General features: G+C 53.0%; 1 long non-coding RNA gene across 1 annotated transcript; it reads left to right on the forward strand.

The window, feature by feature from the left end:
* The first annotated feature begins 486 nt into the window (after positions 1-486).
* LOC147576002 (uncharacterized) lies at positions 487-2618 on the forward strand. Its single transcript, XR_015241657.1, has 2 exons — positions 487-1061; positions 2356-2618. It is a non-coding gene; the product is annotated as an uncharacterized LOC147576002 (long non-coding RNA).
* Positions 2619-19529: the final 16911 nt, after the last annotated feature.

Here is a 19529-nt window from a genome sequence, read left to right on the forward strand (position 1 = left end):
ATCTAAGCCAGGCCACCGGCTCCGGATGAAAGGGCCGGTGAGAATAGCCCGGGCTGGGTTTGTGGACGCTCTCACTTCTGTTTGCTACCGAACAAACAGCACACAGCAGGCAGGCAATGCCAGGGACGCACACAGAGCAGGCTCCAGGGCGCGAGCACGGGGCCCTGGGCATCTTTACTTTCGAAGTGTGCCCGAAGTTCAGAACTCAACAAATCCTGCCCGAAGCGGGGAATCTGGCAGGTCAGAAGGCCCAGAGCTTCAGGTCTGCTGCCTTTTCTGTAAACCTTGTATTGAAGTATCATATGCTTACAGAGCAGGTCATGAATACCAAGTGTCCATTCTGATGGAATTTCACAAAGCGTGAATACACCTGCGTGGCCAGCACTGCGATCAAGAAATAGAACATGCCCGGCATCCCGGAGACCTCGGTTCTCCTTTGTGTCTGGCTTCTTTCTCTCCACAGAAAGTCCAACTTTGGACTTCTCTGCTCCTCATTGTTGCAGAGTGTTCCGTTGTATGGCCCTGACTGTCCCACCTCAGGCTGGCACTGGCACTCAGGGGTCTCCCCGTCACCTGCGAGGCAATTCTTGCTGCCCTGCCGTTACATTCTTCTGCATTCTACCTCTTCCTGTGCCACCACGTTCATCGTAGCCTGAGCACGATCTATCACAGGCAGCAAAACCGTGAGAGCAAGGAGGCGGAGGCCAGAGCCCTGAGTCGGGCCTGCTAAAAGCCACACCAGCACTGCTTGTGGGAGGTGGGGGTGACGTGGAGGGGTGGGGGAGAGCACGGTGCCAGAACAGGCCGGCCTGGGCTCCTCTGCCACCACGAAGGTGGGTGGCCAGGGTCCCTCAGTGTCACTGTGATTATTATGCAGGGGGTGATGTCACTGGGATGTCAGATTTCTGGCCACCTGGCAAAGGTAGGAGAGGATGAGTTGACAGGAGGGCCGCACAGGCTACTGTGGCCCCAAGTGTGCCGATGGCTGCAGGGACAGCGAGGCAATCGGATGGTTAGGACTGGTGCACGGACAGGATGGGATAAGAAGGGGAGTTGCCAAGGTGCAGCTATCTGCAGAAAGTGGGGAGTCCTGCATGGGGGCCTTCTGAACAGGGTCCCCCTGCTCCTTCCCTGGAGCCCCTCCTTGTCAGGCATAGTACACGCCCACAGGCGGCGTCGATGAACACAGGTCTGAATTCCCAGGACAGGACCTCTAGATGGAAGGAGACAATGTCCCTCCCACCTGCCCACCTGATGGGGCCTCATGTGACCCCTAGGTCCTACAAGCTGTCGGGCTGCTGCAGGGTCTCGGCTGTTGCTCTGTAGGGCCTCGGGAAGGAGGCAGGGTTGAGTCCATTAGCTCGGTGCTGTTCTCTGGAGAGCGTGCAGGGGGATTATGGGCTGCTTTGCCGCCTCCCGACTTTTGGGGACCACCCCTTTGGGACTGGATCCAAGGAAGTGAGTGATACCATTATTAGACACGAGTCAGCAGTCCTTCTTCTTTTCCTCTTCCTCCTCCTCCTCCCAACGCCCGAGTCCAGCCTGGGTGGGAGGGGGTGTGTGGCGGGAGCAGCAGCAGGAAAGGCAGTGGCCTGGGCGAGCCTGGTCTGGCTCTCAGGCCCGGGCTCTGCTCTTGCCCCACCTCCTCTGGGCTGCCTTCCCATCCATCCAGGGAACTAGGGTGTGAGTGCCTTTTGGTCTGGGGGTCCTTCCAGGTTCTGGCATCCTCCAATGGTGAGGGACAGCCCTACCCCCGCGTGGGCTGACCAGAACTCCCCCACAATCCACTCAGGATCGCCTGTCCCAGCATCCAGGAGACCAGGGCCTAGGGGAGAAAGGAGGATGGGGTAGGGAGGGTGAGTGTGAGGGCTATGCCAAGGAGACGGGAGAGGCAGAAGGTGTATTTTCTGTGATCACCATAAGAACAATAGCCACCATTAATCAAGGGCTTACTTAACCTGTAGCAGACACAGTACTGAAGATTTTACGTTACATAGTGTCTTGTCTAATCCACACTATGGAGGCCCCGTGACCCAATGGGGACGGGGCCCTCAGACCTCAGGGAGTCAGAAGGTCAGCGCCAGGCCCCAGAAGGGCCAGCGGCTGCTCCGCTGCAGGCTGCTCAGAGGCTCAGAGGGAGAAGCTGTGGGAGACAGTGCTCCATGCTCCGGGCTAGTCCCTAGCAGATCCCCTTCTGGATCCCGTGTCTTTGATGGTCATGGTAGGATGGTCCCCAGATTTCGCTAGGTTCAGTGGCTGGGAACGTCAGTCAACAGCTCAGGCACGCAAGAAATGGAATTTCCTCAAATTTCCTATGACAATTCAATTTCTGTTTCTGGTTGCCTTCCCACCAAGGTGATGCACACGGGACCCTGTGCACTTGTGGCCCTCTCCTCCCTCGGGATGTGTGAGATCTGGGAGCTGGTGCAGGTGTTGGATGAATGGGACACCTGGCTTCGTGGACACCGCTGGGGCACGAAAACACTGTAAAGCCTCCTGAGGCCTCATCTGCCTGGAAATAATCCTGCAGCACAAATTTTCCAGAACCCTGCCTCTTCCCCAGCCACAGAGCCCAGGCATTTTGCTTCCTGATCCCACAAATACACTTGGGAGTTTCATGTGGGGTTCATCTTCTTGGGACCTACTGACAACCCCATTGATGTCACTCCCTCTGGTCCCCTCCACTCCCTGTGCCCAGGGAGACCCAGTCACAGGAGCTGGGGGCACTTGCTCTGACTCACTGTGTTGGCCCTCCTTGTTTCCCGATAGAGATGGCTTTCTGGGGTCCCATGCCAGAAAGAGATGTCTAGCTTCTGTGTTTCCTGCAGCCTTATCCCCTCCCCAAGGCCGTTAGACAGACCTCCAGGGCCTACAGGAGAAAGGAGGTGGCTCGAGGGATGGCCCATGCCAGGCCCATGGAGACCAAGCCCCACAACTGGGTGTTCGGGCCGTGCCCCCACCCCCCACAGGGCCCTCCGTGAGGACTCAGACATGCTCCCACGGCAACTCTGATCTGTTCCATTCCAGCAGAACCAGGAAACAGAAGGGGTTCCCCAGGAAGTCACCAGGACACCCGCTAGAGAGCCCCATATCTGCTCTCAGGCCACCAAATCTGCTACTAATTTAAGTGAGACCCTAGGGTCTCTCGTTTCAGTGAGATTCGCACCCCCCACACGCCCCACGGGTCAGCGAAAAGAAATCTATTCCCAGACAGGATCCAGAATCATAACCTGTCGTAGGCCCTCCCCCGTTGCTGTGCCAGACTTGTGCCCGCTCACAGGGCATCTCAGGCAGGTTTTCTGCTCACCCGGAGCAGCTGGTCTGACAGTGGTTCTGTTACAGATGAGGAAACTGAGGTTCAGGGGGTGAAGGAATTGGTCCCAGATCAGCCACCGAACGTGAGATCACAGGCTCTGATCTGTGCGCCACACGGTTCTCCGCCACGCCTCATTGTCCGCGAGGTTTTGTGTGGTTATTAAAAACTGGCCACCTTCTGGAGAAGTTCACTGCCCTTCTGGTTGTGGAGAAGGGAAGGGACACACGGTGGGAGAGTGGGGAGTGGGCTTAGGGGTAGAGGGCGAGCTGGGGCCTTCTTTCTATCTCAGCACCCAACCTAACGTCTCCCCAAGTCTGTTCACTGCCTTGGTGAGTGGACACTGCCCGGTGATGGCTGTGGCTTACAACACGCAGGGCACGGTGTCGAGAAAGGGCCAGTGAGACACGAGGCAGCGGGTCGCCCCCATCCCAATGCCGAGAACCTGCCGGAGGTGCTGGGCATCACCAAGACTCTCACGTGGCTCTTCCAAAAGTGGGATCTGTGACACCCCGTGCCTGGGGACCGCTAATAGATGTTATGGGGACGAAAGTTTCTGTGGTCACAGAACCTGGGGAATACTGACTCCGATGGGGTTAAGCGTGCTCCATTATGCAATTGTCAGGGTTTGGGTGCCCTCCTGAGGGGGCTGTGGAATCCAGGAACTCTCTACTGCATTTGCTCCTAACGGCCCCCTTCCCTCTGCAGAACAACGAGCATTGCTTGCCTTCAGTGGCACCCATTTCGGGAAGCAAGGCTCTCACGTCAGATAGAAGGGATCCTTAGGAAGGGTGAACAGATCAAGGACAAAGGGTCTGAAGGGAGATGGGCTCTCGGCCCGAGGAAGGCGGCTTCCGGCAAGGCTGTGGGAGTCCTGGTCTCGGAAGGAGCAGGAGGCTTTGGAGGTAGAGACGTGGGTGGGAGAAGGTTGTTGGAGGAAAGCAGGAACCGGCGCTGGAGGGCAGGGCCTGTAAGGCTAGTTAGTGGGTGTGAGCAGCAGATACCCAGTTTGGCTGAAGCCGCCCAGCCCACTTAAAAGGGAGGTCTGACACTTACAAGGGAGGTCGGGTTGGAAGAGGAGGCTAGATCTGTTCCTCCAGCTCGGATCTGATCACGGCCGAATGCAGGGACTTAGCATCGGGGCCTCCACTTGGAGACATTTTGCTACTGATCTCCTGTGGCCCTCAGGGTTCAGAAATGAAGGTGGACACCCAGCCGAGAACCTCTCCGCAAAGCATCAGGCTATGGGCCTCCTCTCTGTAGTGGGTAGTTCCCTCGAGATCCTCCTTTCTGATAGGTGAGTGGCATTTTTCTATTCTCTCCTATGTTCTGAGACCCTAAACAGCCTCCACCTTGCTCACGAGCCAGGACAGAAGAAGAGACAGAAGCACATCTTTTGATCCGGAAAAACCTGGATGCATGGAGCTGAGAGAGCAAAACTGTTAATTAAAACCAATCTGGGATCTCGCCAAGTGGGAGAAAGACACTGGAGGCCAGGAGCCTCGGCAGTGGGAAGGAGAGACGTGGTAGTGGGTTATTTATAATCCACTTCTGGCACTGTCTGCGGGGCTCTTTCAGCTCGAGGAAACACTCTCATCCCCGAGACAGACATCTGATCATTATAATTTTGTGTTTGAAGACAGTTTTAGCCTCCTGCAGACACACATAAAATCTGCATCCGCTGCCCAGGATGGGGGACATAAAAGTTCTTTAAGAGGGTCGTAGACCTTCCTGGGATGGGATCCAGGCTGTCTGCAGCTTTGGCACGGGGGCTGGCTCTGCTCACACAGGTCCCGCTCTCACCTCTCTGTCTGCTCACTGGGCAGAATCCATCCCATCCTTGAACGCCCATCCAGACCAATGTCTTGTAGGGGCACATACAAGTCTCTCCTCCTCGACTATCTCAGCATTCTTCTCTCTGCCTTTTTTTTTCCCCTCCACAGTTGATTTAATTCACTTGATGTTATATTGTGCTGTCGTGGTCCCTAGCTGCCTCTTGTATATATAACCATATATTGAATGGGCTGAACTCGATGGGGTACGAACAGGAAATGGCTTTATTTTTCTCCCTTCGATGCTTTCAATCATGCCCGGCTGGATCTCCTTCCCCTCCCCTTGACGACATCGCAGGCACGTGCGAGAGCTTCTCAACCCTTTTCACGCCAGAACAAATGCTACTCTCAGATATTAAAAAGGCCCAGTCCAGCCCGTGCACAGCCTGTCCTCTGCATCCAGTTTAAAGTGTCTCCCTCCCTGCGTGGAGTCCGGCAGTGGCCTGGGGATGGGTTGCCCACTGTTACGAGTTGAATCCTGTCGCTGGAAAGAGATATATTGAAGTCTTGGGGTGCCAGGGTGGCTCAGTCAGTTAAGCGTCCGACTTCGGCTCAGGTCACGATCTCAGAGTTCATGAGTTTGAGTCCCATGTCAGGCTCTCTCTCTGCCCCTCCTCTGCCCCTGTTCACACTCTTTCTCTCTCTCTCAAAAATTAATAAACATTAAAAAAAATTTTTTTAAAGACGCGTTGAAGTCCTAACACCTACTCTTTCAGCGTGTGACCTTATTTGAAAATAGTCTTTATAGAAGCGGTTGAGTTAGAATGAAGTCGTCAGGGTGGGCCCTAATCCAGTATGACTGGTGTTCTTATAAAATGGGGGTAATTTGGACAGACATGCAGAGGGAACAGACACACGGAAGGTGGCCACGTGACTGGATGAATCATCTACCAGCCAAGGAAGGCCAGGGACCGCCAGCCACCCCCAGAAGCTGGAAGAGGCCAGGAAAGATCCTCCCCCAGAGCGGTCAAAGGAAGCGTGCCCCCCTGACCCTCTAGCCTCAGACCTCTAGTGTTCAGAACTATAAGACAATAAACCTCTGTTATAAGCCACCCAGGTTGTGGGATTCTGTTACGGCAGCCCTGGAGACCAGTACTGTCTGTTTTCTCCAGGGCCTGGCAAAAGGGGGGCAGGGTGGGGGAGGGGGGGCTATGATTTTTGATGAGCAGTACTGTTTGACTTCTGTCTTTCTGTCTTGTTTTCAAGGCCTCCGTCTTGCATCCCAGGGCTATTTTGTGTGGGTACAGATGTTCCCTCAGTGGTCCTTTGTCATTCCAGGTGTGGGTCCCCAACACACTGCTAGAACCTGGTTACCTCCCATGGCCTCCTCTTAGCCCCGGAGCAGCTCAGATTCTCTTGCAGGATCTGCAGCTGCCCTTGGCCTTACCCTCCTCTGGTTCACCTCTCACACCGAGTTCCCCGAGCAGGACACTGTCTCGGGGATGCCCTCCACCCCAAAGCTGGGGGAGGTGTGCGATAAATAGACATATCTGTGCCTGGGTGTGGGCTTGGGGTTTCTGCAGGGCAGGGGGCCTCCGACTGTGGAAGGAGGCACTGGTGCCCCCTCTCTGTGGCCCCCTAATCAACAGGGTCTCTGGAGTCCCTGCCAGGAGCTTGCAGAGGTGCGGAGAGCAGTGAGGTCCCAGCACGTTACATAACATAAAAGTCCGCTTGTGCACAGACACAAGGTCCCTGGCTTTGCTTTAAATGTGGGCTGAGGAGTGAGAAGTGCACACACTTCACAACACACTTGGGTGATGGATTCTGGCAATCCCCATTTGGAATATGGGGATATTTGCTGCCCACTGCCTCTGGCTTTGGAGTTTTGGGTAAAGGACTCCCATTTCCATCCTGTTACATAGAAGAACAGTCTTACTTGTGGGACATTAGCTACTCCCTGCGAACCTCCTACCTTCCGCCTTCACCGACAGCCACCGGGACAGAAGGAGGCAGCAGAGTGGAGTGGCTAGGAGTCCAGGCTCTGGAATCCTTATGGACACAAGTTCAAGGCCCTGCTCAGACACTTCCTCACCTGTGGATGTCAGGTTAGCGACCTACCCTTCCAAGCCTCTGCTTCCTCAGGTTTCAAGTAGGGATGGAAGGTAACGAGCAGGTGCCTGCGAGGAGTCAGGCACAGGGGCCCCCAGCCACTGCCCTCACTATTGGGGTGGCCGTGGCCCGCTGAGAGCCATAGAAATGCGCGCCTGACCGTGGACCTTCTCCTCCAGCAAAGTGCATGAATGCAAAGAGTGTCATAGATGATTCCAGTTACGAATCTCGAGGAGCTTAATGGCTTATCACTGAATTACATGGAATTACTTGGAACCGTGTAGCAGAAGGGAATAGCAGAAAGGGACAGAAAAGCCCCTTAGGTCCTTTAGCCATCTGAGATGGTGACTGACTGGCTTAGTGCTTTGAAAAGCTCCCATCTAGATTCCTAGGGGCATTTTGAGCTCACATCCCCATCCCACAATGCATTGGGCCAAATCCGTCCTCACCCAGGACTTTTTCAATTAAAGTACTCTTGTGCATTTAAGCAGCGAGCTATGGTGCAGTCTCAGTGATTCTTAAAATTGACTAATATATGCATTTTAAAGGGGAAAAAATTATTGCAGACCCCCGGCGTTGACTAAAATTATTTTGATCATATTGTTACTTAAATATATACAAACATAAAAGTAAGTATAAATTCCTTATGCTTTTAGCTCTTACACTGCTATAAAACCAAAACACAATTACACATTAAATGCAAACAAAACTGCAAAACCATTAAAATTCAAATTAATGGCATTAATTTAATGTGACAGATGATGTTTTGCTGAAAATAAAATAACCAATGTGGGCTTTAATAATAGAAGGATGTGTTCCCATTTTAAGTTCTGCTTGTTATCAACTAGATTGTTTTGATGTTTGAACACACCGGGCCATCATTAGAGTTACTGGCAATGTTATTGGTATTTTAATACCAGAACTTTACCAATATTCTTATTTTTTAGGTGTTAAAATGGACACATTTGTAACCACAAACCCAAGATTTTGATGGGCCAGTCAGTTTGATAGAGCCCTTAAATATAATAACTTAAAAAGAGAAAAATATGTCCCATCGGGGCACCTGGGTGGCTCAGTCGGTCGAGCGTCTGACTTCCGCTCAGCTCATTATCTCGCTGCTCACGGTTCAAGCCCCGCGATGGGCTCCATGCTGACGGCGCGGAGCCTGGAGCTTGCTTTGGATTCTGTGTCTCTCTCTCTTTCTCTCTCCCCCTCCCCCCACTCACACTCCGTCTCTGTCTCTCAAACATGAATAAACATTAACAAAAATTATGTCTCATTTAGCAAGACAGTTTCCAGTTGCGTGGCCTTACCCGGTAGTGCCATCGAGAGGGTTGTTGCAAACTAAGACGCGGCTCCTCCAGCACCCGAAGTGGCCTCTACAGTCCTGCCCGCTCCAGCACAGAGCGGGTTGCTGTGGCCTGCCGGTGTCCCCTGTGCTGTTTGATGACTCAATCCTCCCTCTGCTTGTCTCTGTTTGAACAATTGCTAAACCGCTAAACCTGTGTTTGCACAGCAGCCCACGAAGTCTCCTGGCCTTCGTTTTGCAAAAAACGTGAGAGTAAACCCGAATGTTAATGCAAGCTATGAATTCCCGAGGCATTATTTGGTGCTCACGTGATCATCTACACACAATCCCCATTCGGTTTCACTAATGGTTTTCAATTTTTGAAATGAAAGTACCAAATTTAAAAAGTTTCTCAAATTGAGCGGGGACCCCAATACTCTGTGGATTTCACTTTGAAATCCCTGGTAAGTTAAAAATAAGACTCTTTTCAGGGGCGCCTGGGTGGCTCAGTCGGTTGAGCGTCCCACTTTGGCTCAGGTCATGATCTCGCTGTCTGTGAGTTCGAGCCCCACATCGGGCTCTGTGCTGACAGCCTGGAGCCTGCTGCCAATTCTGTGTCTCCCTCTCTCTCTCTCTCTCTGCCCCTCCCTTGCTCACGCTCTGTCTCTTTCACTAAAAAAGATAAATAAACATGAAAAAATTGAAAAAAATGACTCTTTGCAATAGGTATATGGGGGAAACTGAGACTCAGGTACATAGTGAGTGAGAAGATGGGCTTATAAGGCAGGCTGTCTGACCCCATGGACACCTCGTGGCAATGATTCACAGGATTGAGTTCCCTGAAGGACCCATGTCTTGGGACCTGCACCTCCCCTCCCCACCCCTTTCCCACACACATACCTGGGTACAAAGCACAGTCTTGGAGAAAATGGAAGAAACAGCCTTGATTCATTCCTACCGTGCCCCTGATGACCCATATCAGCCCTCTGCTCATCTCTGGGCAATCCCTGTCCCCACTGAAATGACATGGGAGAGTTTCCCAGGTAAAAATCTAACATGGATCCTGACAAGTGAATTTTCCCGATGGATGAATTCATGCTTATTTATTTGGTGAGAAGACAGATGTAAGTTGATAAATCATATTTCATACACACACACACACACACATTTATATGTATATATACACACACAGGTATAGATGTATGTGTGTGTGCGTGTGCGTGTGTGTGTGTTTACGTACTGATCTTGAGTAAAGAGAATGAAATTTCCTGGAATTGAGACTGTGTTGGAAACACAGGTTTTGCGGTTGTCTTTTTGCAGCTGAAGCATAGTTCATTAGGGAAAGTCTTCAGAAAACAACCGTCTCCCTGGGACCTTGACCACTGACCTCTCCAGTCCCCAGTGCAGGGAGAATGTAGCTGGGGTTCCTCCCTTTGGAAGCTATGGAGACTCCTCATCTTATCTCAGAACCCCCCTGCTGACACCATCACTCTTGAGATCCTCCCTCTTTCAGACTTGCTGTGTGTTTGTGTCTACAGCCTTGACAAATAGAGTGATGTTCCGGGGTCTCTGGAATTTTGATTCCAGTGGGAGATTCCAGTTCCGACCTGTAGAAATATGGCCTTGGATTTGTTCTATTCAAGTTCAAGGGAGCAATCCTTAGGGAGGACCCTCTTTCACAGCCCATCCCTCCTACCCATGGATCTTGAGTTTTTAAAAGATTACTTCTTCTAGAGAGAGTTTAAGTGATAACTCATTCTTTCGTTTTATGAAACAAAGACATTTATACTTGACCATCAGAGATTCTAATTGGCTTGTGGCTCATGCTTATGAGACCTGCAGAGTTGATAGCATAGCAGCTAAAACAAAGACATTTGACATTTTAGTTATTCATGCAGCCTTGCTCAGGGCACATGTACAATGATCATTAAGCTGTTTGAAATAGTGATATTTCTGCATTTGTGCACAGGATGTACTGGTGCCCACTAGTCCAAATTTGCATCCCAGGAGAACTCCAGAATAAGCAGGTGAATGTAAGTGTAGCTATGCTTATTCAAGTGCAAGAAAACCCTTTTAGTTGCTAGGGCTCCAAAGGGGGAGTCATGTCTTTGCTTGACGGGTTTCTGGTGCGTGAATCAAGCTAATTGTTTGGTCCAGTATAGCCTACTGGGATGCTTTCATTTAAAAAAACTGGCCTTTATGTGCAGTGGGTGGATGAGAGGCAAAGGCTACACAGTGATGCCCTCAGATGAGGGTCCAAGGATGTGGTTGTGTTCCTGGAGACTCTGTCACACCCGACTCAATATCCAAAGTCCAGAGTATCTGTCCTGCCCAGAGCTCCTATCAGTTGCTCCTGGGGCAGAGTGACAGGGACCTCGTGTCCCTGGACCATCACTAGGGGCCCGAGTTCTCAAGGGCAGCAGCCCGCTTCATTCCTGACCTGGCCCCAGCTCTCCCTGTCCGTGTTTTTTATACATCTGTGCTCAACTCTGCTCTGGGGCTGGCCAGAGTTCCCAGAATCCTGGCCTCCTGCCCTGCCCTTTACCATAGTACCTGGTTCTCTACTCCCCCCAGCAGCTCTGCCATGGCCATGAGCAGCCCTGGCCCAAGGTAGATGCCCAGTGAATATCTGTGAGCTGGCTCACCGAGCCCTCCCTGGCCCAGCTGCCCATTGCTCCGAGACCGTGGCCCTTTGGTCTCAGTGGAAGCCCTATTCTGTAGAGTTCTGGGCTGAAAAAGTCACCCTCTGTCTAGGGAAGGCCCTGTCTACCTTTTCCTGTCTTTATTTCTTGCTTCAACATGGGATTGTGCTGTCTCTGGAGGAAATCTACAAGACTGGACAGACCTCCAGATGCCAAGTACTCACTGGGATTGGTTTTAGCAGACCTTTTTCCTGGCGATCTCAGCATAAGCCTCTCAGCCAGCAGGAGGGGCACTCATCAGAAACATAAATTCACTGTGGCCTCTAGGTACTGGTTGGCCATGTTATGAAGTCCATGGGTCAAGTGATACCTTTTGTTAAGGCAAGAGGGAGCAAGGACCTCTGCTGGAGGAAGAGGGGCTGCCCATGGCTCGGGCCAGTTGTCCCTGGGGCAGAGTGATGGGCACCTCTTATCTTCAGGCCCCCAGTGTCCCTCGGCCTTGGGCATCATGGGCCCTGAATTTGAGACAGTAATGACGAAGCCAAGATGGTGGATTTTGTCTTTAGTAATTATGCTTCTGAAGCCTTCAGCCTGTGCAGGCTTCTGGAAGGAAGGAGGGGCTGCAGCCAGGAATCAGCTATGTGGGTTGCAGGATCTGGCTGGGCTGTACCCTGGGGCCCAGGAGAGAAGCCCCATCACTTTGTCCAGGAGAATTTGTGGGTTGATCTGTTTGGGGATGGGCAATGCAGGTTGGGTTCCATAGGAAGCAGTCTCCGAGAAGCGGCTTATCATGAGGGATGCATACAATGGTGTGCTTATGACAGGTGCCCATGAGAGGGAGGAAAGGGAACAGGCCACGGCAGAGAAATCGATGCAGGTTGACAGTCTTGGCTGACACCACAGAGTGTTAAGGTCAGATGCCCACCAGAGTCACCTGCGTGGGCTCAACCGGGCAGCCCTCTACCCCTTACCTCTGTCAGTCGCTGGGTACAAGCCATCCAAGAAGGGTGTGACCTTGGGTGAGGCGGCTCTCTGAAGGCAGCCCTGGGAGGACTGACAGCGGAGGGCTGCATTCCCAGCAGCTGGGACAAAGAGTGCTTCCTTGCTAGGAGATGTACGTGGAACACCTTGGGGTGTGACGAAGGCCATCGTGAGACCGGAAACCAGGTCCTGATTTGAAAGTGAAAGTGGGCAGGGGTGGGGCTTGGCTGAAGTACAAACCGGATCCCCAGAAGAAAGTAGAGGGCCAAGAAGAGGGTTAGCTGTCCAGGGGAGGGCATGAAGTGGCAGGGACTAAGTGGGGTCCCAGGTAGGCTGGACGGGGTTCAGGATGGGGCTGGGGAAGGGCAAAGAGACCTCGCATTTCTTGTGCTCTCTATGTGGCTGCAGAGCAAGGAACAGGACAAAGGCTGGGCAGGAGGCTTCACCGTCAGGGGCACAGGAGGACTCCAGACCCCTCTCTGGGGGAGGATGGCACTGGGGGTGGCTCAGACTCCTCCCAGCTACTGGGGCACGATTGAGGTTTATCGTAAGGATTCAAATGAGATAAGGCATGTGACGCGTGTAGTCCTCAGTACGCATGTCGGTGCTGCTGGTTACAGTCGTGACTGTTGCTGTGCCAGCGGGGTGGGCCCAGCAGGGCAGGGACTGACTCCTCGCGGTGGACTCGTGAGCTACCTTCTGAAGATGCTGATTGCACCCCCCAGGCATTTGGGGGAACTTGCACCCTCCACGTGGAGCAGAGATAACTTGTGATCTCACTTCCAGCGGCAAGAAGGCCTTCGACTCCCTCTTCCCTCCTCCCTTACTCTTGTCAAGCATTCACTCATTTGTTATCCAGCAAAAAATTCACGTGCCGGTAACTGTCCCATGCAAGGGCGAACAACAGCGACAAAACAGACCTGCCTCCACTGGGCTTCTATTTGAACAGGGGAGAGAGAGACAGCCGACAAAGCCCATGGCGTGTGAGCTGGCTCTAAATGCCGTGGAGGGAAAGCAAGCAGACAAGGGGAGTAGAGGGTATCCTGTGGGAGCCTGGTTTGCTGTTTCATCCAGCATGACTGACAAGGACACTGGGAGAAGACGGTATTTGAAGAGCAACCGAGGCAGGACGCTGCAAATGTCTGAGAAAGAGCCCTCTAGGCAGGTGGGGGGACCGGTGCGCCAGCCTCGGCTTGGGAAGGCTTCTGACACGTCTGTGTCTTGGGAACAGGACAGGGAGTGAACCAGGTGGAGGGAAGAGGCAGGGCTTCAGCCCTAGGTTTCAGGGAGCTGGGGAGGCCAGCGGGGGTCTGGGCGGAGGTGTCATGGCTTCTGACTTCTGCTCTAAAATGATCCTCTGGCTCAGGGTGGGGAGTGGACCGAGGGCTGAAGGCGGGCGCAGAGACACGAGGCAGGAAGCTGTCGCAGTAACCCTGGGAGAGGCATGGGATGGTGGGCACAGTGCTGGATGGAGGAAGCCTCCGGGGCTCGGATCCCACAGGATCCAGGTGGAGCCCGCAGGGCGTGGGCTTTGAAAGAACCAGAGGAATCAGGGTGGTTCTGGAGTCTTCTGAGGAGTTCCTTTGGACCTGTTACGCGTGGAGTGTCTTTTGAAGCCCAATTGTACCCAAGAACCTGGAGTTTGAGGGAGAGGCCTGGGTTGGTGAAAAAAAATGTCTGAGTCTTGGTAACACCTATGGCATTTGTGCTATGTGAATGGAGCAGGTCCTCGAGGGCTGTGCTGTCCAGTGTGGTGGCCATGAGTCACAGCTGGCTACCGGGTGCCTAAAGGGTGCCTTGTCCCGATGGAGATGTGCCACAGGGTCACATATGCACCGGAGTTTGGAGACCTAGAACACAAAATGCCAAGTACCCCACTGATAATTTCCATATTGCTTACGTGTGGTCATGACAATATTTGGGCTCTGTGGAATCAGATGAAAGCTACTATTTTAAGTCATTTCACCCGTTTCTTTAGTGCAGCCACTGTACAACTTAAAATCGTGGCTGCGGCTCACGTTATATGGCCACTGGACAGCGCTGACCCAGGCAGTGAAGAAATCACAGCATCGAGCCCTTGAGGCATCGGACATCTGGAGGTCGGGGCGGGGGCAGGGGGCGGGCATGATGCAGCAGAAGAGTTGGAGAACCAGAAGCCAGACAGGAGCAGGAGGAGAAGCGGGGACGAGCGGCCAGCCTGACCGAGGGGACAGCGTGTTTGAACAGGAGGCCAACTCTCCGTGTCAGATGACTGCGTACGATTTACAGAGAGGACTCAAGAGTGAGCACGGGTCACCAGTGGCAGTGACAACTCGTGGAGCCATGGAAGTGAGGGGGGCAGAATACCCGACTGCAGTGGCTTCAGGACAGAATAAGGGGAGAGCAATTGGAGACATGGCAGAGAGATGCCTCTTTGTAGGAGTTTTGCTCTAAATAGCAGGGAAATTGGGATGATAGCTGGAAGGAGAGGTGAGGTCAAGGTTTTATCTTTAGCAGAATGTTGATAGTGAGCATCTGTATAGCACTTTCTCTACTGGACTAACACTGTTCTAAGTCCCTTGTATATATTAACTCAAACTACCCCAGCACTAGGAGGCATTACTATTTCCTCTCATCAATTTGCAGATGAGGAGACTGAGGCACAGAGAGGGTAACTAATTGCCTAAGGACATGTGGCAGTTTAGTGGCACAGCAGGGATTTGGATCTCTGAGGCTAACCTTTAACTGCCATGCTATGTGTATCTTTATACTTGACAGGAATTGGAGGAGAGAGAGAGGAAGACACGGGCAAGGGGTTGGGGGGAGGATTGTGGGAGGGCCCACTTAGACTTGAGGCCATGAGTTCAGGGTCTAGACTGCTTTACTCCAGCCTCTCCTTCATGTTTAAAATAGGGTCTCCAGGCCAGACCAGTGCCCCAAAGCTCACTGATGGCCCTGGGGAGACATCCCGGGGCACATGCTGGCCACAGAGGGTGCCAGCCAGGCAGCGGGGTGCACACGCAAGGCTGCGTCATGGGCGGTGGAGGAACCACAGGAAGGATGGTCTGCGGCCAGCTGAGGATGCTCGCTGGGGAAGAGCCTGGCAACTCGGCCTCCTGACAGATTGAGGGCTGCAGAGGGAGGCGGGGCGGGAGCGAACATCAATGAACAAGGCCTACCCGGGCTTTGAAGGGGCCGTGGTGGGCCTTTGAATCGCTCCATCTGGGGTCAGGGTGCTGAGTGGCTGGGCCCCGGCGCTCACCAATAAACTGTGGGGGACGGTCTTCAATTATGGAAGCGTAGCCAACCAAATCAGCTTTCAGATAAATTATTTATGCCCAGGCCTGCAAGGGAGGGAGCCAGTCTGTAGGAACAACGTGTTCATTTTAATAAAAGGCCTGCAAAGTTGCGGGTGCACTGGGCGGGGGGGGGGGGGGGGGGGGGGGGGGGGGGGGGGGGCGGCGGTGGGGAGAAGGAGAGATGATTAGATTAGAAGAGGTCTGCTGTAAATAACACACAAGAAGGGCATTTTGTTTCTTTTTAGGCCCTCTTTTGTATCATGTTTTATACAAGGGAAAAGAGCATAATACAACATCTATGAAATGTTAATGAGGGTTATTCGCTATTTACCTAGGTTGGGGGTTTGCAGAGAAAGCTGGGCTGGGCTGGGGGGAGGGAGGTGGAGAAGATCAGATTCCATGCAAATACAGACATCCGGGAGCCTGGAAGGCTTTGGAACCAGAGCCGGACTGGACACATTGTATCTGGATGGAGGGGAAAGAAAGCAACAAATGCTATGGCTGGAATGGTGTTTTCCCTCTTGCCCAGAAGCAAGGCAGTGTGAGCCCGGATGGGAGGTAGGGGTCCCAGTGGGAATGCGGGTTGGGTGGCTGTGGAGTCCCTCCACCCTGAAACCTGGGGGAGAATAGCAAGCCAGGTGTGTCATATCTGGCCCCCATAGGTCATTCACCTCTCCCCCAACCATTGGAAAAGCAGGCAGAGACAAGAAGAATGCAGGCTGGTGCCCTGGGGAATTAGCTATCGGCTGGGTGGCGATGGCAGGAACCACATCCAGGATTGATGAGTGCTTGGGTTTTGACGGTGCAGGTGACAGAGGACCTTCCCCGTCACTCTGGCAGTGCACACCAGAGCACAGCTGTCCCCAGCTCAAGCAGCGCTCTGGGCTGTCTGGGAGGCAGTCTGCAAATGATCCAATGAAGAGTGCTCAGAACTTGTTCCTCCCTCTTCAGCCCCACGGGGAGAAGGTACTAAGAACAATCAGGCTGCATTAGCCGGGCTCGGATTTCAGGTTCCCAGGCCATTTCTTAGTCTTTGGTGCACTTTTCCTTCCCTCCGTTTTCCTCCATAGTTCCCACTTTGTGGCCAGTGAGGCAATCAGACAGTGCTTCTTGGAGGAGGTAGAGGCTCAGCGGGGATTTGAAGGATGGGCAGGATTTCCACAGGGAGAGGAGGAAGAGTGTGGTTATTCCAGATGTGTGGGAGTGCGACATGGACCCTTCTGCGTTGTGGGCTGATTTATGTCTTCTTGTAGCCTCCAGCAGCCCTGGGCTTGCATTCTCCTGGTTTAGGAAGTCTCCTGGTCCCGCGGAGGTCCTGGCTTGAATCTCATTGGACCGCCGAGTCATCTGCCAATCACAGAGGTGGGTGTAGGATGGTGTTGGAAGTGTGATGCAGCGACTGGCAGGGCCAGAGCTCGGGGCTTAGAATGGGCTGGAAGCACATGCACTGGGAGCAGAAGAGGGTGTGTTCCCCAAGAAAGTTGGGGTTCTGTTACCAGAAGCAGGAAGAATGGATTTGGGGCAGGGAAAACAACAGATGTCCCTTCTGCAGCAGAAGGCTTTGGTCAAATAAAATCTTTCTGGAAAGCCAGACATGCAAACCAAATAACAAATGGGGCTGCTCTAGGGATGCCAGCTCGGAGGAGGATATGTTCCGGGGAATCCTTACTCCCCGAACACAGCCTGTGCATTTCTAATGCCACGTTTTTGCAAACACTGAACTGCCATTTGGTAATGTATGCCCTCCTTTTACTCACCTGTCCCAGCGCCATCAATTTAGTACTGACGTAAAGGCCACCTTCCCACATAGCCGTTCCTGCTTTCTTCCTTCTCAAAGGACTCATAGCACAGTGTTTTCTGAAGGCTATTTCACAGACATTGTTCTTTTGAAATCCTCTGAAAAACTGCATGTTTGGAAAATATTACACCTTTCCTTTCCTTTCCTTTCCTTTCCTTTCCTTTCCTTTCCTTTCCTTTCCTTTCCTTTCCTTTCCTTTCCTTTCTTTCCTTTCCTTTCCTTTCCTTACCTTTCCCTTCCTCTTTCCTTTCTCTCTCTCTCTCCTTCCTTCCTCCCTCTCTTCTTCCTTCCTTTCTTCTTTCTTTCTTTCTTTCTTTCTTTCTTTCTTTCTTTCTTTCCTATTATCCTTCTTTTGGAGGGCTGTGAAGCACATTTACACTTTAAAGGCTCTGAAAAGTCCTGCAGGCACCTGTTTAGCTTTATTCAAATTCGGTTTCCCTAAAACAGTCAGTCCACAGAATCTGCTTTCCTCTTCACCTAGCACTGGAGGATTGCATGTTTTCAAGGCCCACACGCTGGGAGGTGCTGCTGGGGAGCATTGTGCAGAGCAATTGATTGAAAGGAGAGGAAGACACGAATGGGCTCGGAGGAGCCTGGCTCAGCTTGCCATTACGCTTGTAACCATCACTTAACTTTGCTGGTCTCGGCACTCTCATCCGTGAAATGGGGCTGTTGCTTCTCCCATCGCTTGGTTCTTTGATGGTGAGATGAGAACGCGTGTGCGAGCGGTTTGCGCGTGTGAAGGACTACGCGAACACAGGCCACGGTTATTGGTTATGCCTGAGTTCTGAGCTCTGTTTTCCGGTAGCGGGAGGACGAGGGAGGGGACAGAGGTAGAGACCCATCAGAACTTGTCTGCCACAGCGGAAGGTGAAGACTTAAGAGGACAGGTTCCAGGGGATGGCTTGGCCCTCTTCTGATACCACATGGACTGGAGGTGCCTGTTACTGGTGCTGCCTCGGGCGGGTGAAGTTGGGAGGAGGTGGGGACACTCTGGAAGGCATGTCAGGGCCCCAGCCGTGACTGCTGGCTCCAGCAGTTGTCACTTTTTCTGTTGCGCCTCAGTTTCTTCACCTGTGAAATGGGTGAGGACCCTGATCTGGGTACCGGGAAGCGCGGGATTCCCTGGCAGTATGATCTGTGCTGCTCGGACGAAGTGACCAAAGTCTCCCTTGCAAAGTGTGGGCATTTCTGTCAAGTGGGAAGAGTACAGGGCCTGGTTTCCCTGCTTATCCAGTGACCAGCCTTGGAACCTCAGGTGGTTTACTTACCTTCTCTGAACTTCATGTGTTCTCACTGTTAAAACAGGTAGCAGTGCCTCCCCCCTGGCGTTACCGGGTGGGTTGGAGGAGAGCCTCCGGAGCCACGGCCACATGTGGGTGTCATTGCATCCTGTGCCCATGCACTGCTGACCCCGCCCGCGGGGCTGCCCTGAGCCAGCTCTGCTCGGGGAGGAGGGGCACCCTGGGAAGATGTCATTGGTCCCTGGTTCGGTCCAGGTCAAATCCTTTGACAACACACTCTGGTATGAAGCTAACCATGAACAAAGAGCTTCCCGACTGGGGGCCACAGCAGCCGCCTCCTCAGCCACATCCTCTATAAAACTGTGCAGCTGCAGCCACACAGAGGCATTTCCTTAGTCCCCCGCAGGCAGCAGCGGGGTCTGGCTCCACAGGGTTGCAGAAGGCTGGGCAGGGAGTCGGGAGGGCTTGGGCATGCCCTGTCTGGGCCTCAGTGTCCCCATCTGCAAACCTGGGGCGTTGATCATGACGACCCATTGCTTCCCCAGTTCTAGAATCTGATGTTGCTTCTGTGATTCCAAGAAAGCCAGGGAGGAACATTTTGACGGACACTGGGCCATTTGAAGGCCTGGGAGTCTGATCCTCATCCTGTGACCTTGGGTGCGTATTCGTTAATTCACTCCCGTGCTAGGTTCTGAGGATATTAAAGAGGTCAAGACCGGATCCACTGTTCCTTCATCTAAATAAACTGTGCTTGGAACAGGTGCGCCCGTGACTGCCCTACAGTGCGAGAGCCCTGTCGGAGGGCACAGAAGAGCTGTGTGGGCACAGAAGGCTGAGGCTGGCTTTCAGGGAGTCTGTGAGAAGGCCTCAGGTGAACTGAGTCCTGCAGGAGGGGAAGGCGGGGTGGGGGCCAGAGGAAGATACGCCAGGCAGAGGGCATGGCGTGTGCAGAGGCATGGGGCCGTGGAAGACCCCAGTGTATATCCTTACTCCTCTGCTCGTAGAAGCTCCTTCCTAGTCCCATGTCCTGTGGCTGAACCACCATGAACGAGACTCGGGTGAGGGGGGAGTGCTCCCCACCTGCGCTGACAGAGCGGGCTGGCG

The sequence above is a fragment of the Puma concolor genome, chromosome D2 (assembly GCF_028749965.1).
Source record: "Puma concolor isolate L17-30 chromosome D2, mPumCon1.1.hap2, whole genome shotgun sequence".
Taxonomy (NCBI): domain Eukaryota; kingdom Metazoa; phylum Chordata; class Mammalia; order Carnivora; family Felidae; genus Puma; species Puma concolor.